Genomic DNA, 16,608 nt, shown 5'->3' on the forward strand with positions numbered 1-16,608 from the left:
GTGATGTCACAAGCACAGCCAGCAGCCATGAGCCTGCCACTGGCCTAGGAGGCACTAAGGCTGCTGGGACCTCACAAGCACAGCCAACAGCCATGAGCCTGCCACTAGCCTAGGAGGTAATGAGTCTGCTGTGACCTCACAAGAACAGCCAGCAGCCAGGAGCCTGGCACTGGCCTAGGAGACACTGAGTCTGCTGTGACCTCACAAGCACAGCCAGCAGGGGGCGCTGTAGACTAACCTAGGAGGCACTGAGACTGCTGTGACCTCACAAGCACAGCTAGCAGCCAGGAGCCTGCCACTGGCCTATGGGGCACTGAGGCTGCTGTGACGTCACAAGCACAGCAAGCAGCCATGACCCAGTCTCTGGCCTAGGAGGCACTGAGGCTGCTGGCACCTCACAAGCACAGCCAGCAGACATCAGCCTGCCACTGGCCTAGGAGGCACTGAGGCTGCTGTGATGTCAAAAGAAGAGGCAGCAGTCACGAGCCTGCCACTGGCCTAGGAGGCTCTCAGGCTGCTGTGACCTCACAAGCACAGCCAGCAGGGGGGACTGGACACTAACCTTTGAGGCAGTGAGGCTGCTGTGACCTCACAAGCACAACCAGCAGCCAGGAGCCTGCCACTGGCAGAGGAGGCATGGAGGCTGCTGTCACCTCAAAAATACAGGCAGCAGCCATGAGCCTGCCACTCTCCTCGGAGGCACTGAGGCTGCTGTGACCTCACAAGCACAGCAAGCAGGGGGCGCTGGGCACTAATTTATGAGGCACTAAGCCTGCTGTGACCTCACAAGCACAGCTAGCAGCCCTGAGCCTCATATTGGCCTGAGAGGCACTGAGGCTGCTGTGACCTCACAAGCACAGCCAGCAGCCATGAGCATTGCACTGTCCTCAGAGGCACTGAGGCTGCTGTGACCTCAGAGGCACAGCCAGCAGCCATGAGCCTGCCACTGGCAGAGGAGGCCCTGAGTCTGCTGTGACCACAAAAGCACAGCCAGCAGGGGGCACTGGACACTAACCTATGAGGCACTGAGGTTGCTGTGACCTCACAAGCACAGCCAGAAGAGAGCCCTGGACACTAACCTATGATGCACTGAGGCTGCTGTGACCTCACAAGTACAGCCATCAGGGGGCACTGGACACTAACCTTTGAGGCATTGAGGCTGCTGTGACCTCACAAGCACAGCTATCAGCAATGGGCCTGCCACGGGCCTTCAGAGGCACTGAGGCTGCTGTGACCTCACAAGCACAGGCAGCAGCCATGAGCCTGCCACTGGACTCGGAGGCACTGAGTCTGCTGTGACGTCACAAGCACAGCCAGCAGCCATGAGACTCCCACTGGCGGAGCAGGCACTGAGGCTGCTGTGACCTCACAAGCACAGCCAGCAGCCAGGAGCCTGCCACTGGACTCGGAGGCACTGAGGCTGCTGTGACCTCACAAGCACAGGCAGCAGCCATGAGCCTGCCACTGGACTCGGAGGCACTGAGTCTGCTGTGACGTCACAAGCACAGCCAGCAGCCATGAGACTCCCACTGGCGGAGCAGGCACTGAGGCTGCTGTGACCTCACAAGCACAGCCAGCAGCCAGGAGCCTGCCACTGGACTCGGAGGCACTGAGGCTGCTGTGACCTCACAAGCACAGCCAGCAGCCATGAGCCTGCTACGGGCCTAGGAGGCAGTCAGGCTACTGTGACATCACAAGAACAGCCAGCAGCCATGAACCTGACACTGGCCTGAGAGGCACTGAGGCTGACGTCACCACAGAAACACAGCCAGCAGCCAGGAGCCTGCCACTGGACTTGGGGGCAGTCAGGCTGCTGTGATGTCACAAGCACAGCCAGCAGGGGGCGCTGCAGACTAACCAAGGAGGCACTGAGGCTGCTGTGACCTCACAAGCACAGGCAGCAGCCATGAGCCTGCCACTGGCCTTGGAGGCAGTCAGGCTGCTGTGACCTCACAAGCACAGCCAGCAGCCATGAACCTGACACTGGTCTGAGAGGCATTGAGGCTGCTGTGACCTCACAATCACAGCCAGCAGCCATGAGCCTGCCACTGGCAGAGGAGGCACTGAGGCTGCTGTGACCTCACAAGTACAGCCAGCAGCCATGAGCCTAATACTGGCCTCAGAGGCACTGAGGCTGCTGTGACCTCACAAGCACAGCCAGCAGCCAGGAGCCTGCCACTGGCCTCAGAGGCATTGAGTCTGCTGTGACCTCAGAAGCACAGCCAGCAGCCAGGAGCCTGCTACTGTCCTCGGAGGCACTGAGGCTGCTGTGACCTCACAAGCACAGCCAGCAGCCACGAGCCTGCCACTGGCCTCGGGGACACTCAGGCTGCTGTGACCTCACAAGTACAGCCAGCAGCCATGACCCTGACACTGGTTTAGGACACATTCAGGCTGCTGTGACATCACAAGCACAGAGAGCAGCCATGAGCCTGATACTGGCCTGGGAGGCACTGAGGCTGCTGTGACGTCACAAGCACAGGCAGCAGGGGGCACTGGACACTAACCTATGAGGCACTGAGTCTGCCCTGACCTCACAAGCACAGCCAGCAGCCAGGAGACTGCCACGGGCCTAAGAGGCATTCAGGCTACTGTGACATCACAAGCACAGCCAGCAGACATGGACTTGACACTGGCCTGAGAGGCACTGAGGCTGACGTCACCACAGAAGCACAGCCAGCAGCCAGGAGCCTTCCACTAGCCTAGGAGGCACTGAGGCTGCTGTGACCTCACAAGCACAGCCAGCAGCCATGACCCTGACACTGGTCTAGGAGGCATTCAGGCTGCTGTGACCTCATAAGCACAGCCAGCAGCCAGGAGCCTGCCACTGTCTTGAGAGGCACTGAGGCTGCTGTGACTTCAAAAGCACAGCAAGCAGCGGGCGCTGTAGACTAACCTAGGAGGCACTCAGGCTGATGTGACCACATAAGCACAGGCAGCAGCCACGAGCCTGCCACTGGTCTAGGAGGCATTCAGGCTGCTGTGACCTCACAAGCACAGCTAGCAGCCATGAGCCTGCCACTAGCCTAGGAAAAACTGAGTCTGCTGTGACCTCATAAGCACAGCCAGCAGCCATGAGCATGGCACTGGCTTAGGGGGCACTGAGGCTGCTGTGACCTCACAAGCAGAGCCAGCAGGGGGCACTGGAGATAACCTATGAGGCACTGACTCTGCTGTGACCTCACAAGCACAGCTAGCAGCCATGAGCCTGCCACTGGCCTCAGAGGCACTGAGGCTGCTCTGACCTCACAAGCACAGCCAGCAGGGGGCACTGGACACTAACCTAGGAGGCACTGAGGCTGCTGTGACCTCACAAGCACAGCTAGCAGCCATAAGCCTGCCACGGGCATCAGAGGCACTGAGGCTGCTGTGCCGTCACAAGCACAGCTAGCAGCCATGACCCAGCCACTGGCCTAGGAGGCACTGAGGCTGCTGTGATGTCAAAAGAAGAGGCAGCAGTCACGAGCCTGCCACTGGCCTAGATGGCACTCAGGCTGCTGTGACCTCACAAGCACAGCCAGCAGGAGACGCAATAGACTAACCTATGAGGCACTGAGGCTGCTGTGACCTCACAAGTACAGCCAGCAGCCATGACCCTGACACTGATCTAGGAGGCATTGAGGCTGCTGTGACGTCAAAAGCACAGCCAGCAGCCCTGAGCCTCAAATTGGCCTCAGAGGCACTGAGGCTGCTTTGACCTCAGAAGCACAGCCAGCAGCCGTGAGCATGCCACTGGCAGAGGAGGCATGGAGGCTGCTGTGACCTCACAAGTACAGCCAGCAGCCATGACCCTGACATTGGTCTAGGAGGCACTGAGGCTGCTGTGACATCACAAGCACAGCCAGCAGCCGTGAGCATGCCACTGGCCTAGGAGGCACTTATGCTGCTGTGACCTCACAAGCAGAGCAAGCAGGGGGCGCTGTTGACTAACCTAGGCGGCACTGAGGCTGATGTGACCTCACAAGAACAGCCAGCAGCCATGAGCCTGCTACTGTCCTCGGAGGCACTGAGGCTGCTGTGACCTCCCAAGCAGAGCCAGCAGGGGGCGCTGTTGACTAACCTAGGCGGCACTGAGGCTGATGTGACCTCACAAGCACAGCCAGCAGCCAGGAGCCTGCTACTGTCCTCGGAGGCACTGAGGCTGCTGTGACCTCTCAAGCACAGCCAACAGCCACGAGCCTGCTACTGTCCTAGGAGGTAATGAGGCTGCTGTGACCTCACAAGCACAGCCAGCACGGGGCACTGGACACTAACCTAGGAGGCACTGAGGCTGCTGTGACCTCACAAGCACAACCAGCAGCCATGAGCCTGCCACTGGCAGAGGAGGCATGGAGGCTGCTGTGACCTCAAAAATACAGGCAGCAGCCATGAGCCTGCCACTGTCCTCGGAGGCACTGAGGCTGCTGTGACCTCACAAGCACAGCCAGCAGGGGGCGCTGGACACTAATCTATGAGGCACTGAGGCTCCTGTGACCTCACAAGCACAGCCAGCAGCCCTGAGCCTCATATTGGCCTGAGTGGCACATATGCTGCTGTGACCTCACAAGTACAGCCAGCAGCCAGCAGCCTGACACTGGTCTCAGAGGCATTCAGGCTGCTGTGACCTCACAAGCACAGCCAGCAGCCATGAGCATTGCACTGTCCTCAGAGGCACTGAGGCTGCTGTGACCTCACAAGCACAGCCAGTAGCCATGAGCCTGCCACTGGCAGAGGAGGCCCTGAGTCTGCTGTGACCTCACAAGCACAGGCAGCAGTGGCTACTGGACACTAATCTATGAGGCACTGAGGCTGCTGTGACCTCACAAGTACAGCCAGCAGACATGAGCCTGCCACTGGACTCGGAGGCACTGAGTCTGCTGTGATGTCACAAGCACAGCCAGCAGCCATGAGCCTGCCACTGGCCTAGGAGGCACTAAGGCTGCTGGGACCTCACAAGCACAGCCAACAGCCATGAGCCTGCCACTAGCCTAGGAGGTAATGAGTCTGCTGTGACCTCACAAGAACAGCCAGCAGCCAGGAGCCTGGCACTGGCCTAGGAGACACTGAGTCTGCTGTGACCTCACAAGCACAGCCAGCAGGGGGCCCTGGATACTAACCTATGCGGCACTGAGACTGCTGTGACCTCACAAGCACAGCTAGCAGCCAGGAGCCTGCCACTGGCCTATGGGGCACTGAGGCTGCTGTGACGTCACAAGCACAGCAAGCAGCCATGACCCAGTCTCTGGCCTAGGAGGCACTGAGGCTGCTGGCACCTCACAAGCACAGCCAGCAGACATCAGCCTGCCACTGGCCTAGGAGGCACTGAGGCTGCTGTGATGTCAAAAGAAGAGGCAGCAGTCACGAGCCTGCCACTGGCCTAGGAGGCTCTCAGGCTGCTGTGACCTCACAAGCACAGCCAGCAGGGGGGACTGGACACTAACCTTTGAGGCAGTGAGGCTGCTGTGACCTCACAAGCACAACCAGCAGCCAGGAGCCTGCCACTGGCAGAGGAGGCATGGAGGCTGCTGTCACCTCAAAAATACAGGCAGCAGCCATGAGCCTGCCACTCTCCTCGGAGGCACTGAGGCTGCTGTGACCTCACAAGCACAGCAAGCAGGGGGCGCTGGGCACTAATTTATGAGGCACTAAGCCTGCTGTGACCTCACAAGCACATCTAGCAGCCCTGAGCCTCATATTGGCCTGAGAGGCACTGAGGCTGCTGTGACCTCACAAGCACAGCCAGCAGCCATGAGCATTGCACTGTCCTCAGAGGCACTGAGGCTGCTGTGACCTCACAAGCACAGCCAGCAGCCATGAGCCTGCCACTGGCAGAGGAGGCCCTGAGTCTGCTGTGACCACAAAAGCACAGCCAGCAGGGGGCACTGGACACTAACCTATGAGGCACTGAGGTTGCTGTGACCTCACAAGCACAGCCAGAAGAGAGCCCTGGACACTAACCTATGATGCACTGAGGCTGCTGTGACCTCACAAGTACAGCCATCAGGGGGCACTGGACACTAACCTTTGAGGCATTGAGGCTGCTGTGACCTCACAAGCACAGCTATCAGCAATGGGCCTGCCACGGGCCTTCAGAGGCACTGAGGCTGCTGTGACCTCACAAGCACAGCCAGCAGCCATGAGCCTGCCACTGGACTCGGAGGCACTGAGTCTGCTGTGACGTCACAAGCACAGCCAGCAGCCATGAGACTCCCACTGGCGGAGCAGGCACTGAGGCTGCTGTGACCTCACAAGCACAGCCAGCAGCCAGGAGCCTGCCACTGGACTCGGAGGCACTGAGGCTGCTGTGACCTCACAAGCACAGGCAGCAGCCATGAGCCTGCCACTGGACTCGGAGGCACTGAGTCTGCTGTGACGTCACAAGCACAGCCAGCAGCCATGAGACTCCCACTGGCGGAGCAGGCACTGAGGCTGCTGTGACCTCACAAGCACAGCCAGCAGCCAGGAGCCTGCCACTGGACTCGGAGGCACTGAGGCTGCTGTGACCTCACAAGCACAGCCAGCAGCCATGAGCCTGCTACGGGCCTAGGAGGCAGTCAGGCTACTGTGACATCACAAGAACAGCCAGCAGCCATGAACCTGACACTGGCCTGAGAGGCACTGAGGCTGACGTCACCACAGAAACACAGCCAGCAGCCAGGAGCCTGCCACTGGACTTGGGGGCAGTCAGGCTGCTGTGATGTCACAAGCACAGCCAGCAGGGGGCGCTGCAGACTAACCAAGGAGGCACTGAGGCTGCTGTGACCTCACAAGCACAGGCAGCAGCCATGAGCCTGCCACTGGCCTTGGAGGCAGTCAGGCTGCTGTGACCTCACAAGCACAGCCAGCAGCCATGAACCTGACACTGGTCTGAGAGGCATTGAGGCTGCTGTGACCTCACAATCACAGCCAGCAGCCATGAGCCTGCCACTGGCAGAGGAGGCACTGAGGCTGCTGTGACCTCACAAGTACAGCCAGCAGCCATGAGCCTAATACTGGCCTCAGAGGCACTGAGGCTGCTGTGACCTCACAAGCACAGCCAGCAGCCAGGAGCCTGCCACTGGCCTCAGAGGCACTGAGTCTGCTGTGACCTCAGAAGCACAGCCAGCAGCCAGGAGCCTGCTACTGTCCTCGGAGGCACTGAGGCTGCTGTGACCTCACAAGCACAGCCAGCAGCCACGAGCCTGCCACTGGCCTCGGGGACACTCAGGCTGCTGTGACCTCACAAGTACAGCCAGCAGCCATGACCCTGACACTGGTTTAGGACACATTCAGGCTGCTGTGACATCACAAGCACAGAGAGCAGCCAGGAGCCTGATACTGGCCTGGGAGGCACTGAGGCTGCTGTGACGTCACAAGCACAGGCAGCAGGGGGCACTGGACACTAACCTATGAGGCACTGAGTCTGCCCTGACCTCACAAGCACAGCCAGCAGCCAGGAGACTGCCACGGGCGTAAGAGGCATTCAGGCTACTGTGACATCACAAGCACAGCCAGCAGACATGGACTTGACACTGGCCTGAGAGGCACTGAGGCTGACGTCACCACAGAAGCACAGCCAGCAGCCAGGAGCCTTCCACTAGCCTAGGAGGCACTGAGGCTGCTGTGACCTCACAAGCACAGCCAGCAGCCATGACCCTGACACTGGTCTAGGAGGCATTCAGGCTGCTGTGACCTCATAAGCACAGCCAGCAGCCAGGAGCCTGCCACTGTCTTGAGAGGCACTGAGGCTGCTGTGACTTCAAAAGCACAGCAAGCAGCGGGCGCTGTAGACTAACCTAGGAGGCACTCAGGCTGATGTGACCACATAAGCACAGGCAGCAGCCATGACCCTGACACTGGTCTAGGAGGCATTCAGGCTGCTGTGACCTCATAAGCACAGCCAGCAGCCAGGAGCCTGCCACTGTCTTGAGAGGCACTGAGGCTGCTGTGACTTCAAAAGCACAGCAAGCAGCGGGCGCTGTAGACTAACCTAGGAGGCACTCAGGCTGATGTGACCACATAAGCACAGGCAGCAGCCACGAGCCTGCCACTGGTCTAGGAGGCATTCAGGCTGCTGTGACCTCACAAGCACAGCTAGCAGCCATGAGCCTGCCACTAGCCTAGGAAAAACTGAGTCTGCTGTGACCTCATAAGCACAGCCAGCAGCCATGAGCATGGCACTGGCTTAGGGGGCACTGAGGCTGCTGTGACCTCACAAGCAGAGCCAGCAGGGGGCACTGGACACTAACCTATGAGGCACTGACTCTGCTGTGACCTCACAAGCACAGCTAGCAGCCATGAGCCTGCCACTGGCCTCAGAGGCACTGAGGCTGCTCTGACCTCACAAGCACAGCCAGCAGGGGGCACTGGACACTAACCTAGGAGGCACTGAGGCTGCTGTGACCTCACAAGCACAGCTAGCAGCCATAAGCCTGCCACGGGCATCAGAGGCACTGAGGCTGCTGTGCCGTCACAAGCACAGCTAGCAGCCATGACCCAGCCACTGGCCTAGGAGGCACTGAGGCTGCTGTGATGTCAAAAGAAGAGGCAGCAGTCACGAGCCTGCCACTGGCCTAGATGGCACTCAGGCTGCTGTGACCTCACAAGCACAGCCAGCACGAGACGCAATAGACTAACCTATGAGGCACTGAGGCTGCTGTGACCTCACAAGCACAGCCAGCAGCCAGGAGCCTGGCGCTGTCCTCGGAGGCACTTATGCTGCTGCGACCTCACAAGCACAACCAGCAGGGGGCGCTGTTGACTAACCTAGGTGGCACTGAGGCTGCTGTGACCTCACAAGTACAGCCAGCAGCCATGACCCTGACACTGATCTAGGAGGCATTGAGGCTGCTGTGACGTCAAAAGCACAGCCAGCAGCCCTGAGCCTCAAATTGGCCTCAGAGGCACTGAGGCTGCTTTGACCTCAGAAGCACAGCCAGCAGCCGTGAGCATGCCACTGGCAGAGGAGGCATGGAGGCTGCTGTGACCTCACAAGTACAGCCAGCAGCCATGACCCTGACATTGGTCTAGGAGGCACTGAGGCTGCTGTGACATCACAAGCACAGCCAGCAGCCGTGAGCATGCCACTGGCCTAGGGGGCACTGAGGCTGCTGTGACCTCACAAGCACAGCCAGCAGCCAGGAGCCTGCCACTGGCCAATGGGGCACTGAGGCTGCTGTGACCTCACAAGCACAGCCAGCAGCCAGGAGCCTGCCACTGGCAGAGGAGGCATGGAGGCTGCTGTGACCTCACAAGTACAGCCAGCAGCCATAACCCTGACATTGGTCTAGGAGGCACTGAGCCTGCTGTGACCTCACAAGCACAGCCAGCAGCCGTGAGCATGCCAGTGGCCTAGGGGGCACTGAGGCTGCTGTGACCTCACAAGCACAGCCAGCAGCCAGGAGCCTGCCACTGCCAGTGGAGGCACTGAGGCTGCTGTGACCTCACAAACACAGCCAGCAGCCAGGAGCCTGGCACTGGCCTCGGAGGCACTGAGACTGCTGTGACCTCACAAGCAGAGCCAGCAGCCAGGAGCCTGCCACTAGCCTAGGAGGTAATGAGGCTGCTGTGACCTCACAAGCACAGGCAGCAGGGGGTGCTGTAGACCAACCTCGGCGGCACTGAGGCTGATGTGACCTCACAAGCACAGGCAGCAGCCATGAGCCTGCCACTGTCCTCGGAGGCACTGAGGCTGCTGTGGCCTCAGAAGCACAGCCAGCAGCCAGGAGCCTGCCACTGGCCCAAGGGGCACTGAGGTTGCTGTGACCTCACAAGCACAGCCAGCAGCCATGAGCCTGCCACTGGCCTAGGAGGCTCTCAGGCTGCTGTGACCTCACAAGCACAGCCAGCAGGGGGTGCTGTAGACCAACCTAGGCGGCACTAAGGCTGACGTGACCTCACAAGCAGAGGCAGCAGCCATGAGCCTGCCACTGGCAGAGGAGGCACTGAGTCTGCTCTGACGTCACAAGCACAATCATCAGGGGAAACTGGACACTAACATATGAGGCACTGAGTCTGCTGTGACCTCACAAGCACAGCCAGCAGCCAGGAGCCTGATACTGCCCTGGGAGGCACTGAGGCTGCTGTGACGTCACAAGCACAGCCAGCAGCCAGGAGCCTGCCACTAGCCTAGGAGGTAATGAGGCTGCTGTGACCTCACAAGCACAGCCAGCAGCCGTGAGTATGGCACTGGCCTAGGGGGCACAGAGGCTGCTGTGACCTCACAAGCACAGCCAGCATCCATGAGCCTGCCACGGGCCTAGGAGGCATTCAGGCTGCTGTGAGCTCACAAGCACAGCCAGCAGCCATGAGGCTGATACTGGCCTGTGAGGCACTGAGGCTGCTGTGACCTCACAAGCACGTCCAGCAGGGGACGCTGGACGCTAACCTATGAGGCACTGAGGCTGCTGTGACCTCACAAGCAGAGCCAGCAGGGGACGCTGGACACTAACCTATGAGGCACTAAGGATGCTGTGACGTCACAAGCACAGGCAGCAGCCTTTGTTCCTCCAAAGGGATACAGAAGAAAGCATCTTTGAAGTCCAATACTGTAAAATAGACATTTGAATCATTTATCGTCGTTAACAAAGTGTATGGATTGGGCACCACTGGGTGCACACCAATCACTATCTGGTTAACAGCTCACAAATCCTGTACTAGACGGTATTCTTGTGAGTGCGTTTTTTTAACAGGCAGGATTGGAGCATTGTACATTCTCGCAGCAGTCCACACTTGAAGAAATTATTAATTATAGGCTCCAGTCCCACACGGGCCTCTGACTTCATGGGATACTGTTTTCGCCTTACCGATTTAGCTCCTTGTCTTAATTCCACCTTTACCAGTTCTACACATCTGGCTCTTCCAGGTTTCTCCGTTGCCCACACAAAAGGGACTACTGCGTCTATGACTTCGGAGGGAATTCCACTTGGTCCACTCTCCACCTGTTTGGAGTCCAGTGCTTTCTGTGACATATATGCTTGTGCCTTCCAGGCGTTATTTTGTGCAATGTGCACCTGAACTTTGTTTTTATCAAAGGTTATCTGCGCCCTCAGTTTATTCAGGAAATCCCTCCCCATTAGGAGTAATGGGCATTCTGGCATATATAAGAATCCATGTGTTAACACTCTATTTCCTATTTTACATTTAATTGGTTGAAAAAAAGGTTTGACCTCTCGCTTTCCCGTGGCCCCAATTACTGGCATAGAGAATTTACTCATTGGTCCCTTACAGCTATTTAATACTGAATATGTTGCTCCAGTGTCTCCTAAAAACTTAACTGTTTCGTTCCCCAGCTTTACTGAAACCAGGGGTTCGGCTGGGGAATCCAATTCCTCAACCCCCGGTCCCCGTCAGTCTGAATCCTCTGTACCAATCATGAGCAAATCTGCCTCCGGAACAGACACAGACGGAGGTTTCCAATGATCTGTTTGTCTCTTCAGGCTCTCATTTTTCCACTGCCCCTTCCCCCTGCAAATTGCACACTGATCTCTCCTTAGTGGAATTCTATCTCCCAAATTCCCTCTTTCTCTATACCCTCTTCCACGTCCTTGTCCTTTCGGAAAACTCCTTCCCTGAGAGGGAGTTTGTGCTTGGGCAAATGCAGCTGCCAAACTTGCAGCATTTTGCCTCTTATCTTTCAGTTTCTCCTTTTGTTTTTCCTTTCTCTCTACTTCTTCCCTGTTATTGTACACCTTATATGCAATTTCTATTAATTGCGATATCGACATCCCCGACATACCATCTACTTTCTGAAGCTCTCTCCTTATATCTGGTGCTGACTGTCGTACAAATAATGTAGTAAAAGTTATTTTATTTGCTTCGTCCTCGGGATCCAAGTCTGTCCATTTTCATGCGGTTTCACATAACTGCTCGTAAAATGCAGAGGGATCCTCAGTCTTACCCTGTGCGATTTGATATAGTTTTGCAATATTTTGGGGCCTAGGTACTCCGTGCTTTACCCCATATAATATTAACTGTTGGTACTGTTTAGTCATTAACCTGCCCATCCCTGTGTTTTGATCCCAACCCGATTCCCAGGTCGGCATAAAACGGTCTGGTCCGTCTCTGGCATTTTGTCTGTCATTTTCCTCTTGAGCTTTGTCTAATACCATTCTTTTCTCCTCAGGTGAAAGCAAAGTATTTAAAAGCACCTGTAAACCCTGCCAGTCTGGATTATGATTTTCAATTATCATTTTAAAGGATTGATACATCTTTTCTGGATTTTCTCCGTACGACCCAGCAGACTCCTTCCAATTCATTAAATCTGTAGTTGAAAAAGGCACCTTCACATACACAGGCATCCCATCTGGTCCGACTGCTTGACGCAGCAGGGCCTGAATCGCGGGATTTTGTTGAGCCCGAGTAGTCCGAGTTCTGCCTGCAATCAGGCTACATACCTCACTTCCCTCATTTCTGCTATCGACACTATCTTGATCTCTTTCCGGAGAGACCAATAATTGTACATCCTCTTCCTCATCACCCACTTTTAAACATCTTTTCCCAATGCTACAAGCAGAGCAACACCGAGACATTTTCTCTTTGTTTCCCATCATCATTAACACATTTGAATCAGAGATCAGCAGCTTACATTTTTTTCTAGTTTCATGATCATTTCTCAGAGAGAAAAACAAATCTACATATGGGACCTCATCCCATTTCTTCTGTCTTCTGCAAAACAACATAAGTTGCAAAATTGTAGTATAGTTTAGCGTTCCCATTTCTGGCCATTTTCCCTCATCCTCCAGTTTATACATTGGCCACCACTGAGTACAGTATTCCTTTAATTTTCTCCTTGTTAAAGGATTCCCACCAAACTTACTCCAATGTTTCAGGATGCATCCTAAAGGAGAACAGGAGGATACCCCCACAGATTGTCCTGTTCCCATATTATTACCCTTAAAAGAACGTTCTTACCAATTACGCTTTCGTACACTCCAGTCGTCACTGTCCCAACGTGTACAAAGCTTACCTTTGGTTACCACAACCAATTACCCTTGTATCATACCCTTTATGCAATGTCTCTTAACAATTACTGCGTTGCACCTTTGAGTCGCTCACCTGTTCCGACTAGGAAGGGTGCTCACGGAGTCCCTGAACAAAACGGTCGGTGCGCGCTGGAGTCCGATGAGCAGCGTCTCCCCGCCGGAACTGGCAAGACGATCCGGGCAAGGCTTTACAGCGAGGGTCCCACCTGGGTCGCCAGAAAACTGTTGTCCGAAAAGCGGATTTGTTGCCCGGTGTGCAATAAGCCCATAATTACACACTCAGGAGAGACATTTATTTATTTATTTCAGAGTTGCACAAGCCTGGGTGCTCAGTGGTTTCCCACAAATCAAGCACACGCGCGCGCGCGCACACGCACGCACGCACGCACACGCACGCACGCACACACACACACACACCCCAACTTTTCAGGTAGCATTTATACAATCAAATTTGCCATATTTGTGACTTCCTTCCTCTTTTACACTGATTGGTTAATGATTTCTTCACATTTCCCTGGGTCCCACCCCTGCTTCTCAAGGTCCTGATCAATTAATTAACACTGCCCCAGCTTGGTCAGTAGGTGTTATCTTCTAAGGCCCTGAGGAAGAAGACATAATCCAGACCCCTTAATCATCACTGTTTTAACAGTGAGAGGAAGCTTTTTGCTTCCCAAGGTCTTGGCGCCCAAACAGGCCTTATTTCTCAGCCTTGGCATCCTCCCTTTCGGAGAGTGGGGCACAGGAATGCAGACTGCTTGTAACTCCCTTATCTTTCCAGCCTGTACCAGCTCTGAGGCCTTTTCTTAACGAACTAGGAGCGCGGCCTAAGGCTTCAGCAAATTTAGCTACCTATGCTAAGCAAGTGTGCGGCTACTCATGCTAAGCAAATTCTATCTAAGATAGAAGTTATCCAAATCTACCTACTTCAAACATTCTTTCTGAGCTTCTCAGGGTTGTCTTGTAACACCTGGGCACCTCGGAATGCCACAGCAGAATTCCCCCCAGGGACCTGGCAGCGCTCAGACTCCTGAATGCTCGGAAAGCATTCACCCCACGACAGCCTGTGCTTCGGAAAAGTGTGACCTCCCGTAAAAGACCCCGTCCTTCTGCGCATGGTGCCTCTGGCCAGGCCGCTTCCACCTGCTTGCTGTCCTGTGCCTGCGTGTGCTCGGACAAGGCCCGGCAGGTCTGGCCCTGCTGGTACCAGCTGCTGGAGAATGCACTGCCCGCCAGTCTGAACAGCCTCTAGCACTGATGGCTGTGTTGCAGTCCAGCACATTCAAGGCGCATGTCACTGCGGTTAGGCTTTGCCAACCCATGAAGGCTAGCCCACCCGCAAAGCTCCACTGAAGCTGAGGGATTTGTTCTGGCTTCAGGTTTGATAGCAGAGGAACAGTGTTGGGAAGCTACACGTTCAGTGTCACGACCTACAGCGGGAATGACCAGGGAGCACAGTGTCTGTATTAGCCCCGCTGCTCCGACCCCTCTCAAGGATATGCTACTTTTGAAGCCTGGGCACAGCACTGCCCGTTACAAGGAGCCCCTACATTCCCACAGAAGATGCGATTGCAGCTGGGACTGTCCTGACTTCTTGAAGTGGAGGCTCGTGGGTGTCTCAAGAGAGACATCAGCTGATACCAGGGGAAGATATCCAGTTTGTATCCAGCTGATGGGAATGGCTCTCCAGAAATACCCAGCTCTCTCCCCTGACTACAGGCTTTGACAGAGAAAGCGACCTTTTAGACCCCCAGGCTGGCCTTTCTCTGGCCAGATGCCTACAAGGAGCTGAAATGAAGGCCCCAACTAAACATGAGTGGTGCAAGATGCCTCTTTCATCCCTGCACATAGTCCTCAGAGCTCACCCACCTCCTGCTGCAGTGCCATCCCGATCTTTCCCTCCTCCAAGCAGAGCACCCCCTGGGACTGATGGCAAAAGGCAATCTCGCCACAGTTGTCCTGTTCCCCCTTTGGGGATTTACAGACTACCCAAAGAGGCAGGTTATCCTCCTAATGTCTTTGTGTGCACCTGTGCCTCCCTCTCAACAGCTGCCAGCATTTTCTATGCACTGCTGTTTTCATGTCTTTACGGCCCAATTCACGGCACTCCATGTGCTGTCTTGAAAAGCAGATTCATTGCCCGATGTGCAATAAGCCAAGAATTACACACATTTACATACAATTATAATATTGCTTGCACACCATTTTACTACTATGCATGCTCAGGGGAGGGGTCGTCACCCGAGCGTGGGTCTTTTTGGCCTATGGGTGTGATTTTTTTGTGTTATAAGGAGGACAGTTCAGTTAGGCATACATGGACCTTGAATTCTTTTGCCAAATTGGCAATTCATACCTAGAAAGGAAACATTTTGATTTAATGTTTAGTTAGGGCTTTAGCAGTTCTAGGATGTCCTTGATTAAAGAATGCTTCTTCTCAGAAAACAGAGATAGAGGTTACCCTGATCTTCCTACCCCAGGCTTTGGGGTATCCAGTGCACCGTGACAGTGGGAGGCCGGGTCCATCGTGGGGAAAGGCGGTGCCGCGGCAGGGTGAGAGGGTCAGAGCGGGAAAGCGCTGAAACAGCGCGGTACTGCTGGAGCTCTGGTTTGGTGGCCACTTCTGCTCCAGGACTCACCCACACAGTGTCCATTAGGCAGCTGTTTACTGTTTTCCCGCTTGTTTGTGTGCTGAAACATTTTGCTTAGAACGGAGGATTTCGAGTTCTTTATTTACAGCTTCTTGTTCAGAGTTTACTACTAAGGGTTTCTCCTAGCAAGATTATGACTTAGTACTTCATTGCATAGTGCTCAGAGCTCACACTTTATCATTCAGGGTCTAAAATTTCAGCCACTGATTAGAGGTCAAGGTTTAAAATGTGACAACCCATAAACATGAAACCATGGATGTTTGAGACTGTTGGAGGCTTTTTCCACTGCCCTGGAGACAGCTAGGGTCCCTCCAGGGCGGTAGGAGGGCCCAGATGCCCTCCTGATGCTCCCTGAGCTGCTCTCGGCACCCCAGCAGTGTTTCGGAGCACTCTGGGGACACTGGGGTTTTCCATACCCATGGCTCCCACTGTCCCAGTACTGGGTGGGGGATGTTTCCCATCTCTGGTGGGATCAGGCAGGGTTTTACAGGAAGGCTGGGACTGTCCCTGTTGGCAGTGGTGCAGGGCAGACCCACGCTGGGTGCAGGCCCACAGTGCTGTGTGCTGGGCAGCTGGAGAAAGCAGAGGGGGTTGGCCTGAGCAGTGCAATGTGGGGCAGGTCTGGGGTGACAGGAGGGATGCGGGGGCTGTGGTGGCTCTCAGTAGCAGTGCCTTTGTCTGGGGCTGGGAAGGCAGCAACCTGGAGCAGAGGATCACTGGGACCACAAAGGACCACTGAGAGGAGGGGAAGCAGTGGGAGAGGAGGGTCATGAGAAGCATGAGTTTTAACAAGCTTTTCCTTTTCTAGTCTCCTATAGGCTTGCCCAGTGGACATGCAATTCCCTCGCCGTAAAGACTGGATTGCTGCAGCAGGGTGGTTCTGCTTCCAGATCCTTCCATCTTCAGGTCCTCTGTGGCATACCCTTCTCGCTAGTGTCTCAGCTGCTCGTGCCACGGTAGAAGCTGGGCAGTCAGGCCAGATTGAGGCCAGAGCAGTTTGGCCAGAATATTTCCGTAATGTC

Source organism: Dromaius novaehollandiae, chromosome 31 (genome assembly GCF_036370855.1).
Source record: "Dromaius novaehollandiae isolate bDroNov1 chromosome 31, bDroNov1.hap1, whole genome shotgun sequence".
Taxonomy (NCBI): domain Eukaryota; kingdom Metazoa; phylum Chordata; class Aves; order Casuariiformes; family Dromaiidae; genus Dromaius; species Dromaius novaehollandiae.